This window comes from Myxocyprinus asiaticus, chromosome 41, assembly GCF_019703515.2.
Source record: "Myxocyprinus asiaticus isolate MX2 ecotype Aquarium Trade chromosome 41, UBuf_Myxa_2, whole genome shotgun sequence".
NCBI classification, from domain to species: domain Eukaryota; kingdom Metazoa; phylum Chordata; class Actinopteri; order Cypriniformes; family Catostomidae; genus Myxocyprinus; species Myxocyprinus asiaticus.
In genome coordinates, this window is record NC_059384.1 from 22344534 (window position 1) to 22360056 (window position 15523).

Consider the following 15523-nt stretch of genomic DNA (forward strand, 5'->3'; position numbering starts at 1 on the left):
GTCTGAATGTACCGTTTTTATGTTTTCCATAAAGTAAAAATCTGTTAACAACAAATAATGTACATCACAATAGTAAAGCTTAAAATATTGTTAGCTAAAGTTAAGTAGGACTATAAATGGAATATAAATATCAAATAATGGAAACATTCTCATAAGAACTCCACTATACTACTAGTAATATAAAGTTTCTGATTGTTTTTCCCTAGCCATCTATGCCAGAGATGATGATATCTTTAATTAATTTTCACAAAAGAATCAGTTTGTGAAAGATTTTAAACATGCTGATCATAGTAAAGGCCATTTTGGACATAAAAAAAACATAACTGTTTAAAGGTGTCCTGGAAGCACATTGACCTGTCACAAACCTGGTTTAGCTGAATGGTCGGTTTCATTTCAGACACATGAAGTTCACTTTGCTTCATTCTTGTTTTCTGCAGTGTGTTTTAGCGAAAGATGCCAGTATCTATATTGCTGCTTACTGCTACTGCCTACTGTCATTAAAATAACCATGTCTACAAATCTGCACGCGGCGCCACGTCTAGCAACGCGCACGGAGCGCAAAAGGGTATAAATGAAGCGTGTTCTGTAACAGAGAAAATATTCGAGGATACAAAGATCAGTGATATCTATGCCCATGTGCTTGTGCTATACACAGCTCCATTGTTTTGTCGCGCTGATCACCTGAAGTGCAGAAACGGAGAGATGGGTCAGCCGATGTCATTATGTCTCACGGTCCGAATGGAACCCAGCCGAGGTCTGGACCCTGACTGTGGTCCGCTATTGGTGACCGCTGATATAAAACATAACCCTTTTTTAATTATTATTATTTGATGTGTGCATGCAATGATAAACACATCAGTCCGGTTTACGAATGTATTAATCTTTAGTTCATTTAATGAATTGTTCAGAAATACTCACAAACAGTTGCCATTTTGAGTCATTCTAGCAAATTCTTCACTGAATCCACAGAGAGTTTAAACATGATGACTGTGACTTAAAAAAAATGTCAAGTTATCTTTACTTTCCTAAGATGTCCAATTTGAAATGAACAGAGATAAGTATGTGCACTTGAGGTACGTGAGACTTAGTTAAGAAACAGAAACATAGTTAAGAGCTTAAAAAAATGTTGTTGCAATTACAAGTGACGATCACCTCTCACTTGTAACTGCTCTCATGAAGTGCCGAATTAACACTGAAATTCTCATTTCTTCTCGAGAGAACCATCTTTGTCCCATGTCCCTGCGTACAGGGAAGTGGTAATCATGCCGACACCAAGATAAGCCATCGCTCTTGTACCCTGGATTGGAAATCATACATTGCAGCTGATGGCCAAAGATGTTCGGGCCATAATAAATATAAATAATATGATAAATGTTTTTCAGAGGGCTGATGGCATATTCACTGTTCTCTTACAAAGTTATCAATGTTTAACTGTAGGTCAATTTAATATTTACATGACCTCAGCTGCAAGTTTAAAGTTAATCATAACTGAGATTTAAATGTTAAATCTGTGTTAAATCACTAAGCATGATACAAATTTGCAGAATTAAGATGCACGGAATGTTTAACCATTATGTAATCCCTGCAACAATTTAATGACAGCCAGACAGCGGTGCATAATGGACTTCAAAAGATTATATGATTTACAGGGGCTGTGGCAAAATACAGTATGTTAGAATTTCTGTGGAATCAGATATTTACAATTTGTTGTCTTGTGGCTCCCTCTGGTGGACAAACAGTAAAACAGCCTGTCAATCTCCATATTTCTAACTGCTTAAATATGCAGTTGTAAAAATAGCTATTTTTTCCTGTTATATCACTGCCAAATTGATGAAAATTTTGCATGTTACCCCAAAATCTTCTTTTGTGCATGAATATTAAGTTTTGTTAAGTTTAAAAATTGTGCTCACAAGATATGGGTCAATTAGTCATAACAGGCCACATGCAAAAAGCTAACGGCTAATATCTTCTGAACGATTTGACAAATCAAAATTCTTTTGATAACATTTTGTCAGGAATGTCTGTAGATAATGTGTACGAAGTTTCATGTGAATCGGGCAAACAGCCTTGGACAAGTTTGAAAAAGTAGGTTTTTCAATCAAATCAAAATGGTACGTTTTTTTTGTGAAAATTGGAAATTCATGTAACCAAATGATTTGGAGGCACTAATGGATTCACAGAAATACATTTTTTTTTAGTTTTTATATCATATACGGTTCTGGAGTTAATTCAACTGCTTTGAGCACAGTTGCACAATTAGGATTTTCTTAAGTTATAGCACCCCCTAGCTTCAAAAATGGACGAAACTCAGCATGTAACCTTAGAGTTTTCTCTTGTCTATGTGTACAAAGTTTTGTTACGTTTGAAAATTGCACTCACAAGATACAACCTAATATGTCATTGTAAGCCACGCCCCAAAATATATTTGCTTACATCTTCGGAACGATTCGACGTATCAAAGTTCTTTTGATTACTTTTTGTCAGGAGGGTCTGTAGATTATGTATGCCAAGTTTCGTGTGAATTTGGGAAAACGGCTTAGGACGACTTCGAAAAAGTAGGTTTTTCAAAAATATATTTGTGATAAAAAACGTTTTCTTGCGGGAATGAAAATCCATGTGACCATATCAATGTGGGGCACTGGTGGATTCAAAGAAGCTACAAATTTTTATTGTAGCCTATATGGTTCCAGAGTTATGAGGAAAAACGTGAATTAGCTAATTATACTGCCACTGTGTGGCCGATTGACACAAAATCTTTGACTTGGCTTTGAGTTGACACCCTGCTTGTGTAGTAATTTCCATAACCCTCATCCATTCCCAATACGAGTTATAAGGTGCTGAAATGTTATTAGCCAGTGGCAGCCATTTATGTTAATTTTTCAAATTTAATTTTTAAGAATATGTTAGCATTTGAACCAAAGAAGATGCATATTTAATTTGAACTTTGTTGCTCAAATGTCTGCAAAGTTATTTTTTTGTTGTAGTGCCTCCTAGGGGTGGAATGGTATGGAACTTTGCTGATGTCTTCTAAACGTCCTGTTGACTATGTGCGCCAAGATTGATTACATTTGGAGTTTGCGATGAGTAGATGTTGATTAATTACTCAAATTGTGTTAAACCGATTAAAACGATTTCACGTATTAACATTTTTTTTATACAATTTTGTCAGGAGGGTCTGTAGATGATGTATGCCAAATTGCATGTTGATCGGACTAACGGTCTAGGAGGAGTTTGAAAAAGTAGGAAAACAGTTATAGATGGAAATGAAATCGGATATACATTTTGTAGGGTTTGAATCAAGGAATGGCGTAGTGGACTAAAGCACTGAACTGGTAAGCCAAAGGTTGTTGGTTTAATCCCCACAGCCACCACCATTGTGTCCTTGAGCAAGGCACTTAACTCCAGATTGCTCCAGGGAGATTGTCCCTGTAATAAGGGCACTGTAAGTCGCTTTGGATAAAAGCGTCTGCCAAATGCATTAAAAAAAAAGGAATCAGAGGAAAAAAGAATTTTGATTCTAGCCCTTACAGGTGCAGTAATATGAGCCAAAACACAGCGCCACCTAGGGTCAGATGGGTGTGTGTTTATGCACCTGAGTAGTGAGGGGGATTTGGGACAATCTTGCCAAGTTTCGTGTCTCCATGACTTACGGCCTCTGACGCCCAGACACTTTTAGGGCAGAACAAAAAAGACGAATAAGAAAAAGAAGACAATCAGTAAAATTACAGTAGGGTTCCAGCAGCTTCGCTGCTTGGCCCCCTTATAATAATCCTTAGAAGAACAATAGGGTCTCTGCACTTTCAGTGATTGGCCCCTAATAGTCCTTAGAAGAACAATAGGGTCTCCACACTTTCAGTGCTTCGGCCTTAACAAGTTTTGCTCATTTTATGAAGTAAATGTGACTGGTGCTTGACCATGCCAAACTGGATTCTGGGTGGTCGCTTACTGGCCCAAGTCAAAAGAGCCCACTCTCTGGTTTCTATGATATTCTGTTCCCTAGATATGGCGTGGTTCTTTTTTCATTGTAAAGGCATGGTCACATTTACCTTTGCTTGGCGAAATTCCGCCGGGGCAAAGAAGGCATGGGCATGAGCCGAGCGTATGTGAAACCAGCAAAAAACTAATTCTTCGTTAAGCCCCGCCATAAAAGCATTTCTGACCAATCCTGTCTTAGCAACTGTTGGTTTCTGCCATTTCTCTGACACACGTTTACTATTTTCAAATGAGAGCATACAGGAGTGATGTGTTTTTGAGTAGTTTTAGCTAAATTTTATCAAAATGATCCTAAATTTTTTTTTTTTAACTTGTAATATTGGCACAACGTACCCAGCAAGGATACACACAGGGCTTTTTCTTTCTTTTTAAAAAAAAATATTTAAATAAATCTTGAGAAGAGCATGCTATGGATTAAACTGTGTCAGCCCTCATTCCCAAATGAACATGTATAACAGCAAGGAAACATAATCAGCAAGGAAACCTATATTTGCTCCAAGGTAAATTAAAGCTAATAACTTAACATTAATTCATTTATGTATTGATTCAGGTCTTAATAAAGGTGATATAGTAAATAAAGAGTTCACAGCATCATAGTAAGTGTGTTATGAGATGTAATTAGCAGTTCTGTTCACTTACTCTAATGTTATCAGGTGTGTAATCGCCATCAAATTATGCTTTTCTCTTTTTATGTGACTGTGATTATCCTCAATTCTGATTATCCTGATTCACATTCTCCAAAGTTGTCAATCAAATTAGTGTGTAATTTAACAATTTATTTTATATTAAACTAAAGATAAACATGCTTTACAATGTCACTATTCATTCCAACCCACGTAATAATATTATCCATTCCATTTATGAGAATATTTTGCCAAAAACCGTGCCGTTCACGGCAATCTCCTGTTCATTCCTATAGGAAGTTCTGCATAGCTTGTTAACCCAAGCAACCATATTAATTAATCAACCATAACTAAGGGGGGCGGAGCTTAGTAAAGGGTCAGTTGCCAAGCAGCATTTCTTTTAATGCTGCTCTTTGTACTCTGTGAGAGTTAAGTTTAAAAGAAACTCACCGCTAAAATTATTTCCTTGTCCATTGTGAATATTCAGTGTAGCTGTGTACGAAGCACTGCCCACACAGAGGTCACTGCCAAACCAAACAAATTCCTATTGGTCAACGAGGCGAATTCGCCTGTCAAAGTTAACCAAACTTGAAGTTCATGCAAAATCCACGAGGGGAAATTCTTCGCCACAGGAAGTCCATCGTTCAAAATTCACAATCATACAGATTCCCATTGAAATGTCTCTATTTAGCCTGTGGAATTTTGGCTTGCGAACCCCTCTCTTTGTCCCAAGTTGTGGTGGAGAGGATGATGAAGGAGAGGCGAGAGAGGCAATGTATCTATATGCAGGCTTTAATGAAGAAGATGAAGACAATATACAACAACGTGGTGTGCCAAAAAACGAAATCAACAAAATAACACAAGCTTACACGGACAAGAAATCCACAGAGGAAGTAATGAGGGAATGGATAATCAGGAACAGCTGGTAGTGATGAGGGCAGCGTTCTATGGGAAATGGAGTCCAGGGGGAAACTACAAAATAAGAGTCCATGGTAAACATGAGGGAGACAGAACGTGACATTACCCCCCCCCCCTTTACAAGGTGACTCCTGGCGCCTAAAGATGGAGAGGGGTAGGAGAAAACAGGTGACCACAGAACAGGGGTGGAGTCAGCAGGCCTGGGGGGCAGCCTCAGGGCTGGGACAGAGTCAGGAGGCCTGGGGGGGGCGGCCTCAGGGCTGGGACAGAGTCAGGAGGCCTGGGGGGCGGCCTCAGGGCTGGGACAGAGTCAGGAGGCCTGGGGGGGCAGCCTCAGGGCTGGGACAGAGTCAGGAGGCCTGGGAGGAGGCCACAGAGCAGAGACAGGATCAGGAGGCCTGGGAGGAGGCCACAGAGCAGAGACAGGATCAGGAGGCCTGGGAGACTGAGTCATGAGAGGCGGAGCCAAGGAAGGTGGACCATGGAAACTCGAGGGACGGAGTCAAAGGAGGCGGAGCCATAGAAGGCAGAGCCAGGGGAGGTGGAGCCAGGGAACACTCTGGGGACGGAGCCATGTAAGGCGGAGCCGTGGAAGACTCTGGGGCAGAGCCATGGAAGGCCGGGCCGTGGAAGACTCTGGAGGCAGAGCCATGGAAGGCGGAGCCGTGGAAGACTCTGGAGGCAGAGCCATGGAAGGCTCGAGGGGCAGAGCCATGGAATGCGGAGCCAGGGAAGGCGGAGTCATGGAAGGTGGAGCCGTGAGAGGCTTGAGGGGCGGAACTGGGGATCCTAGTGCCCGGAGCGTAGCCGAAGGCTCGAAGGACCAGGGCAGAGCCGGGGGATCGGAGGACGGAGGCAGAGCTGGTGGGCATGAGGACCAAGGCGGAGCTGGAGGGACGAGGGTCCCCGGTGATGCCGATAGGCTGACGGCCCACAGTGGAGACAAGGGGACGTAGAGCCAAGGTGATGAAGAGGGATCGGAGGGCCAAGGCGGAGTCCAGGGTTCGGAGGGCGAAGGCAGAGTTGGAGGGTAGGCAGATCCCCTTATCTGTGGAGTCAACTGGGCCGATGGTCGGGCCCGTGACTTGAGGGGAACCGGCTGAACAGAGGGAAGAGGAAGAGGAGCAAATGTCTTAAGTGGAGCCAGCGGAAGAGGAGGGGATATGGCACAGGATGGAACCAGAGTGTCCAATATGCTGGCTGGAACCAGCAGAGGGTGAAGGGTAGTCAGGATGGGAATCAGGGTGGGAATAAAGTCCAGGTCTACCAACTTGGCGAGAGCTGGGTCTGGGACAGATGGGGCTACAGGCTCTGATTCTGGGATGGATGAGGCTACAGGCTCTGGGACGGTCGAGGCTACAGGCTCTGGCTCTGGGACGGTCGAGGCTACAGGCTCTGGCTCTGGGATGGTAACCATGGCAGGCATGGGCACTGGCTCATTAACCGTGGCAGGGCATGGGTACTGGCTCATTAACCATGGCAGGCATGGGCACTGGCTCGTTCACCATGGAAGGCAACGAGGGAGGAGCCATAGAAGGCTGGAGGGCGTCCATTGTGGGAGGAGATTCAAGGTCCTCATCCTCCTTACCCACAGAGAATGGTGAGCCACTAAGTTTCAGAGCCTCCTCAATGTAGTCGGCGAGCGTCCAGTGAGGACCTGTCGGAGGCATCAGCTCCTTCAGTGCACTACTCAGACCAGCCCAGAAGAAATTCACCAGAGCATGGTCATCATAGTGCACCAAATTCACTAGATGGAGAAACTCACGAATGTGATCCTCAACTGGACGCTCCCCCTGTTCGAGGAGGATGATCTGTACAGCCGCTAGATACATCCTTGTTGGTCAGTTCTTCTGTCACCGGTTGTGGTAGTGAAGATGAAGAAGGAGAGGCGAGAGAGGCGATGTATCTATATGCAGGCTTTAATGAAGAAGATGAAGACAATATACAACAACGTGGTTTGCCAAAAAACGAAATCAACAAAATAACACAAGCTTACACGGACAATAACTGACCATGAATAAACATAACAGGAGGGTATAAATACACAAAGGAGGTAATGAGGGAATGGATAATCAGGAACAGCTGGTAGTGATGAGAGCAGTGCTCTATGGGAAATGGAGTCCAGGGGGAAACTTCAAAATAAGAGTCCATGGAAAACATGAGGGAGACAGAACATGACACTCTTAAACAAGTCACACAATTTTAGGTCTCAATAACATCCATAGAAACAACAGTTCAGGACAAATTACACATCGAAATGTTATACTTAATAGTGTTAAATAGTATTACTGTATTAGTGATAATTTGCAAGCACAATTAATGATATTTTGCCCCTTTATTAATATCATAAATGTGATTAATATTACTTAATACATCATTATTTGCAATATATGTCTTTACTCTTAAGTTACCCAGCTTGGTGCCTGCCAAACAAATTCACATGGAAGTTCTGGGAAAACACCCTTCATTTTCACTTGCAAATTTCACCTGAGCCCTCTTTTTGCTTACTCGACAGTAAGCTAAGCCTATTCACAGTGTACCATGTTCTTTTGATCCTTTTTGATCCTGACATATATCCTATAATAGTTTAATTTAGAATATTACATATTGTATACAACTGAATCTGCCTGGCCTATGAAAACATACATACTGTATAGTAGTGATGTTCCGATCGATCGGCCACCGATCGGTATCGGCCGATATTCACGTGCTATGACTCGATCGTATTTGTAATTTGACCGATTGCATAAACCGATCATTAATGTCGCAAAGGATGCATGGCTCCTTTAAGACTTGAGCAGCACCGTCATGGCTATCGGAGTGTGAGAAATACTGGCAATAATGAATGATGCAGTGGGAGAGGTATGGTGCATTCACATCTGTATCAAAAACGCTTCTGTGTTATGATTAATGTGACGTTTCACATGCAACAAGCAAAGGTAAAACAGCGCAAGCTGTGAAACGGTCCTTTTTATCATTCGTGGCGGTGTTGTGGATCAACTGGGGATCATATTAACTGTGGATGTGTGCGTGCATGTGAATTTTCTTGCCTTTTCAGCAGATTCGTTCAATGTGAATTGTTAATGAGTAAAGAAAAGACGTTTTGCACATTGTAAAAAAAAAATTTTGGTATCATAATTAACCTGCTTTGTTTCATCAATATCTGTTCCAATAAATTTGACAAACTTTTAAGAGCGATTTTAGTGGTTTCACAGGGTAATGTCTGGTTTCCCATGTTAACGTGGGACATTGGTTTGAATGGGAACTAGTGATTAAACTTGTCAAGAGCAGAAATCTTTAATTTGCAAAACTAAAGCATCATAGGCTGAAATGTGTCAATATTAGGCATATACTCTTAAATTACTTCCATTTATCCAAAAAATAATATTAGTTTTATAAGTTTAAGAAAATGATTGTTTGCAAATGATAGAAAGACCGGTTGGTCTAGCAGTAGCATGTTCGAAACCACACTAATAGACCCGGGTTCCACTACCCTGTAAACATCTTCAAATGTAAATAATTTGATATAATAATATCCTTTACTTTTCAAAGGTTCTGTGCATAGTAATGACGTATATTTATGATTACCCATGACACTGCCAAAAGATGATCTTTCAGAAGTGCAAATTGTTTTTGTGTGTGGAGACTGGAGAGCATGTACAAAGGCCAAACTGACCAATGATAAATGATACTCTGAGAAAGTTCTTCAGAAACAATGATTTCGTTTGTTTGGCAAAATATTAAGATCTTAACATTTTATCTTAAATCATAAAATTGTTTGACATTTAAAAAAAAAAAAAGCCTGTAAACTATAAACGACGCAGATCATAATTTACTTCTCAGTAATTCAACCATTATCAGAAAATTCAGTAGGTTATAATGTGATTACTGGCTGTCAGATTCGGTTGCAATTTTGATAGATTTTTTTAAAACAATATAATACATTTTGTCTGTGTTTTACAAAATAGTTCTCAATAGACCTATTAAAAGTACATTATAACCTGCAGCAAAGATACAATTTCACTTAATGAGCCAGGATTTGAACCCAGGGCACCAAGTTTTGTACTAGCATAATTTACCACTGAACCAGTGTCCCAGCTAGTAGAGCATCTTGTTCATTTTCAATAGCAGGAGAAAGTTACTCAAACTATCATGATTATTTAAGCCATTATTCATTATAAAGAAAATAATTCACAATTGAAATTATATTATTGAAACACATCAGCCTATTATGCTTTAGTGTTGCATATAAAAGAATTCAACTTGCGATTTACTGCTCTTGACAAGTGTAATCGTCAGTTCCCATTCAAACCAATGTCCCACTTTAACATGGGAAACCAGGGGCCTCATGTGTAAAACTGCTTAGATTTCTTCCTAAAAGTGTGCGTAAGCACAAAAGTCAGATTTTGCCAGAACCTGCACATAGTTCCCTTAATAAATCACAGCTAGCGGAAGATTGTGCGTACATGCACATGATTCATTCTCCACCCCGACTCCTCCCCAAAATAACCATATATGGAGTGTACAGTGCCTGTTTTTAGTATGCATAACCTCATCTGCATACAATTACCATATGTATTTCACCATCCAGACACGTGATTACTGCATTTAACGGTATGAGAAACTGTATTATAAGAGATAAGACTGTAGATGTCACATGTGCCCAAAGATTAGATGGTGCACCATGAAGAAACATTATTTATTAAGATATTAACTTGTTTTCAAAGAATATATCTTGAACATCCCTTGGCAATTTTTTTTTTATCTTTGCAGACATAAATGAAACCTAAGCAATTTTGCTTCTTAGAAAAAAAAAAACTTTTAAATCGTTTTAAGGGTGTTTTTATTGAGAAGTTAAATATTTAGTACTGGAAACAAAACAAAAATTATTACAATTCTTTGTGCAGCATTGTCTGATATCATCGGTTTACTAAGATTTTATATTTGACTGGTATTTTACATAAAATTAAAATACAAACAGCTGAACAGCAAATGTGCTTTTCATAATGTTTTTATTAGACTAGAACGGGGGTTTCATTGCGATGAGGGTCGGGATAAAGTGGAGCAGGCAGCACACCTGTTTGCAGCTGTACAATAATGTTTCTAATGAGACATGTCTCTCCAATGGTCCGTTCGACTACTGAATGTGGCTAACAGTGCCTGTATTATAGCTACTGTCCATTTTACCGAGCCATTTCACGCCAGTCATAGTCAAATACGCATCGCATTACAGATAATTTTTATTCAAATGCTGTTCTTATATCAGTACATGATTGTAATAGAACAGAAAATATCTCAAATTAAGAAATCTTCGCTGTCATTTTAGTTACTGTATGTTCCTTCTCTATGATGACACGAGAAAGTTCTCCAAATGCAGCACATCCCAAACCAATATTTCTCTGTTATAGCTTAAATTTGAATGCCTTTTCAATTAGTTACATAAAAATAATATAGCCTACTATTGGCTTGATAACAATTACTTTTGTTTCAAGTGCTTAACTACATACTTTTTTATTCTAAATGTGAATTAAATGAAAATCAGTGTTTATAATCAGTCTGTTCAGTTCATCATTTGTCCAGCTGGAGTCGCCAGTTCACACACACCAGTAAAAGAGTGTGTACGCAGTGTCCGTACGGTGCGCACATATTTACGTTAAGTTAATTTTTTATAAATCCCGATATGTGCGTGGAAAATTGTAACGTTTATACATCTGGCCCCCAGTTACCGTGTGAAACCGTTCAAATCACTCTTCAACTGTCAAATTCATTAGAACAGACATCGATGAAATGCTTCGGTTTAATAATGATACCAAGATTTTTTATAATGTGCAAAACGTCTTTTCTGTACTTATTGACAATTCACATTGAACGAATCTGCGGAAAAGGAAAGTAAAATTATTCACAGGCACGCGCACATCCCCAGGTAACATGATCTCCAGTTGATCCATAACAGAGGCAGCTTCTCAGTCTCTACCGGTCATAGGCATCTCAGTAATAACGCAAATTACAAGATGTGGTGTAATTAAAACATCTTAAGAATCTCACGATTAAACGGCATTAACAATAGTAGCACCTGTAGAGTCCAGAAACATGTGCTGTTTCTCTGCTTTCCTTTGATCACTTGCCCTCATGAGAGAGAGCACAAGTTCCCCTCATTAAAGTTCAAGCAGCAACAAGTGAAAAATGAACTATTAATACAATCATCTAACCAAATGAAAAGGTAGGGAAGGAATTTATAAATATAATAATTCTTTATACAATATTAAGATATCACAATATAATGAAGTAAATTATAATGCAAAAATAAAATGAGGAATAATAATAATTATATGATATAATGACAATGTCATGACTCCGGTGAGTTCGCCGTTTGTTTTGTTTGTTTTGTCATTTTCTCTCCCTCATGTCTTGCAGGCGCGGCCGGCACGCATGATCGGTGTTTTCCATGGAAGCATTTATTGTTCCCGGGGGAACACTGATCATGCCACTGGTTAGCGTGCCGAGCAACACCTGTTCTCCTCTAATTCACTCCCTTCTTAAGCCTGTCGTGTTCTCAGTATCTTTGCTGGATTGTTGTTTGATGTTGAGTACTAACCTCACTCTCTCTGCCTAGTAGGTCCTGTCGCGTGTATCTGTTGGTTGCCCACATGTCGGGTGTGTGGTTGCCTTCCAGTTTTGCTGCATGTCAGCTGGTCTTCCACGGAGGATACATCATCTCTGCCCACGTGTCAAGAGTTAAAATCGCCCATCTCTGCTGGCTGTTGTTCTGCACTCCTCACTAAGCTTCAATGGAGGATTCTACGAATCTGTTCCTGACTTCCATAACGCACACTCATCCTACGAACACACTCTTCACAGATTTCTCCTTGCGCGGCCATGGTGCGCACGCTATCGGAGATTGCTTCCTGCTGCTGCAGCCGGTGCTGGGATCTTCGACATTCCACAACCCAGTGACTGCCCATATTTGTCGTTAATAAATCCTTTGAACTGTTCCTCTGCTCTTGGGTCTGTTTGTCTCACTATCGCTCATTACAGACAGTGAATCAATAATCTAAAATGTCACACTTAGTTTAGTTGCACCTTAATCTAACTTAATCTAGAATATATTTTGTTAGCCTATACTTGATTTAAAGCCTATTTTTAAAAAAGTGTTTTTTTAATAAGCCTTTTAAACTTTTATTTTTTTACTTTTTTTTTGTCAGCAAAAACTAGGCAAAGTGATTTTACTGGGAAGAGAAAAATTCAATTAATAGTGACATCAGGTGACAAGAAGATCGGTGACCGATATCGGCTGTAAAAATCCTGATCGGAGCATCCCTACTGTAAAGTATCATATTAAAAGAAATATACTAGGTTCAATACAACTTAAGCTCAATCGACAGCATTAGTAGCATATTGTTGATTACCACAAAACATTTTGACCTGTCCCTCGTTCATTTAAAAATCGTGGTTACAGTATGACATTTAAGATGCAAGTGAACCAGGTTTTCTATATTCTATATCCAAGGAGTCTATATTAAATTACAAATTGGTAATCAATATTATGCCACAAGTGCTGTTGATTGAGCTTAACTTGTATTATATTTCTTTAATGTATTTACATACTTCATGATGCTTAAATTATTTTTATTTTATATTTTACTTTCATTTTTCCATGGAACTCAAGAGGAGGTATTAGGCAGAATGTTAAGGACTGACAGCCTCAATTTCTATTCACTTTTATTTAATATGGAAAAGAGCAGCACAGGCAACATTCTTCAAAACATTTCCTTTTTTGATGAGTTCCTTCCAGTTGAGTTACCCTTGTTTAAGCCCCCTGGTTTAAATATCTTGTAGTGGTGGTGCCGTGGTGGTATAAAGCACAAAACTGGTAAGCAGATGGTTGCTGGTTTCATCCCCACAGACACCACCATTGTGTCCTTGAACAAGGCACTTAACTCCAAGTTGCTCCAGGAGGATTGTCCCTGTAATAAGTGCGCTGTAAGTTGCTTTGGATAAAAGTGTCTGCCAAATGCATAAATGTAGTTTTTGAACTCAGAATTTTAGTGTTTAGTATTTAAGGGCATTTTGGGATAGCTGTGTTCCACACAAGTGCACATGCTGCCTCGGAGCAGTCGAACCCTGAAGACTACAATTGAATTGTACTCTCCCTGAGTTACTATGATTATAGGTGTTCACCCAAGTGACTGGTGGCTGCTGATACATCAGGAACAATTTCATGAATGGTGTAATTGTGCTCATCACTCGGAGGGCTTGTGAAAACCCCAGAAAAATTAAAAAATATACCCAGTGCCATGAGCTGCTTTCTGGTCCTGGATGACCTTTCTCTATCCCTCTTTCCTGTTTAGCTCCTGTTGGCCTGAAGCCTAAATCCAGTCCCTTTTTGTCGATAATTCACTGCCTTTTCACGGACACTTTAATCCTCTTTTAAAGGGCACACCACAGACAATCAGCCAAACGTGAGTGTGTATGCATGTTCATTTGTTTCTGCGTGTGTGTGGATGCTTATCACCCATAATCCTCACGGATGCTGACCGTTCTAGATATGGGTCAGTTTGTTGTGGAGGGGGAGCGAGATGAGGTGAAAGAGACACAGGGCAGACAGAAAGGGCATACATCACATACATTTATATATATATAAGGATGTCTGCTGATGTTTTTTATGGGTGTTGCTTCAACTATGGACACTTTTGGCCATGTGTACTTTTAGAAAATGAACGCTGTTACTGTAAAGCACTCTTTACACTCACTAGTTTATTTAATTTGTCCACTAATAATGTCTATCTGTGCATCACTGAAGCACTCTGTCTTTTCTCATATTTCTAAAACATCATGATCATTTCCACAGTAATTTCCTCCACATCTCAAATTATTATGTATTGTGTTTTACAGCAACCTGTGATGGAAATGACAGTGATGAAACATAAAAAAGCCACATTTTTACATTACTGAATACATGATTCTATACTCTAACAAAACTTTGAACAAAGCCTGAATCATGAAAAGTTAAGTTTGAATGTATTATTATTATTATTATTATTATTACTTTCAGTACATATGCAAAACAGTTCTATTCATTTCTTGTAAAACTTTGTAGAACAAAAAGCATTGTTCATTAAAGAGTAAAATGATCAATTGGGGATGGAGGGAGTGGGGCAAAACATCAGCCCAGCAAAGGGCAATGGTGACACCAGAATAGTAATAGGCCTATTAATAATTCTGCCCAGCAGAAAAATGTATATGTTAGATATATAGGTTTGTAATATGTTTGATTACAAACATTTTAAGTATTTTAAATTAATATTGTAGGCTTTAAAATAGTATTGTCACTGATTACATGTCTCTACAATATTCTTTTCAAAAATATGTGTATGCTTATCCAGTAAAATAATGTGTGCCATGGTATAAATTTATTGGTGAAATCAGACATTACATTTGGCACTATCTGGATTATCAAATATCAGGACCCTTAGCATTATTATACATTATATTTAGCATTATATACAGTTTAACATAGTACAATCATCTGTAAATGCAGTGCAGATTCACTCTCGCGCTGAAAAGTCTCATTGCATTACATGCTGCTACATGATGTGAAACTATCTAAAACACTTCAAAAACCGGCACACATGACCATGACATCCATAAGCTGCACGATTGATTACATTGAAACTGAAGCGCGATATGATGTTACACGAGTTTAATCAAAGTGACTTCGCTACCGTTCTCCATTGCAATCGGTTTGATTGACGCGGATGCGCGCGTTTGTTTGCTCAGTGAAGTTTAACGGAGACGCGCAGGATTTTGAATTCATAACATGTACATATTATAAAACAGAAAATAGCAGTAAAATATAAGTCTTGTGCAGGAGAGAAACAACTCTTAAGCGCATCAAACGGCACAATCACTTTTTTTAAAGCACCTGATGCAGCAACCGCTCAACATTAAACTGTATACTTATTATGATCTTCACTGAAAACTCCTAAAGT

The 15523-nt window shown here is 39.5% G+C and overlaps 1 protein-coding gene across 4 annotated transcripts in view; it reads left to right on the plus strand.

The window, feature by feature from the left end:
- The window catches only part of LOC127432000 (disks large-associated protein 1-like), a 195432-nt gene that overhangs the window by 36967 nt on the left and 142942 nt on the right, over positions 1 to 15523 (plus strand). Inside the window, exon 2 of one of the 4 annotated variants that reach the window (XM_051682716.1) lies at positions 13883 to 13993. The exons of the other annotated variants lie outside the window; for them this stretch is intronic. The gene's annotated coding sequence lies outside the window, so the exon portion shown is untranslated. The remainder of the gene's footprint in view (positions 1 to 13882; positions 13994 to 15523) is intronic. 4 annotated transcript variants of the gene reach the window in all.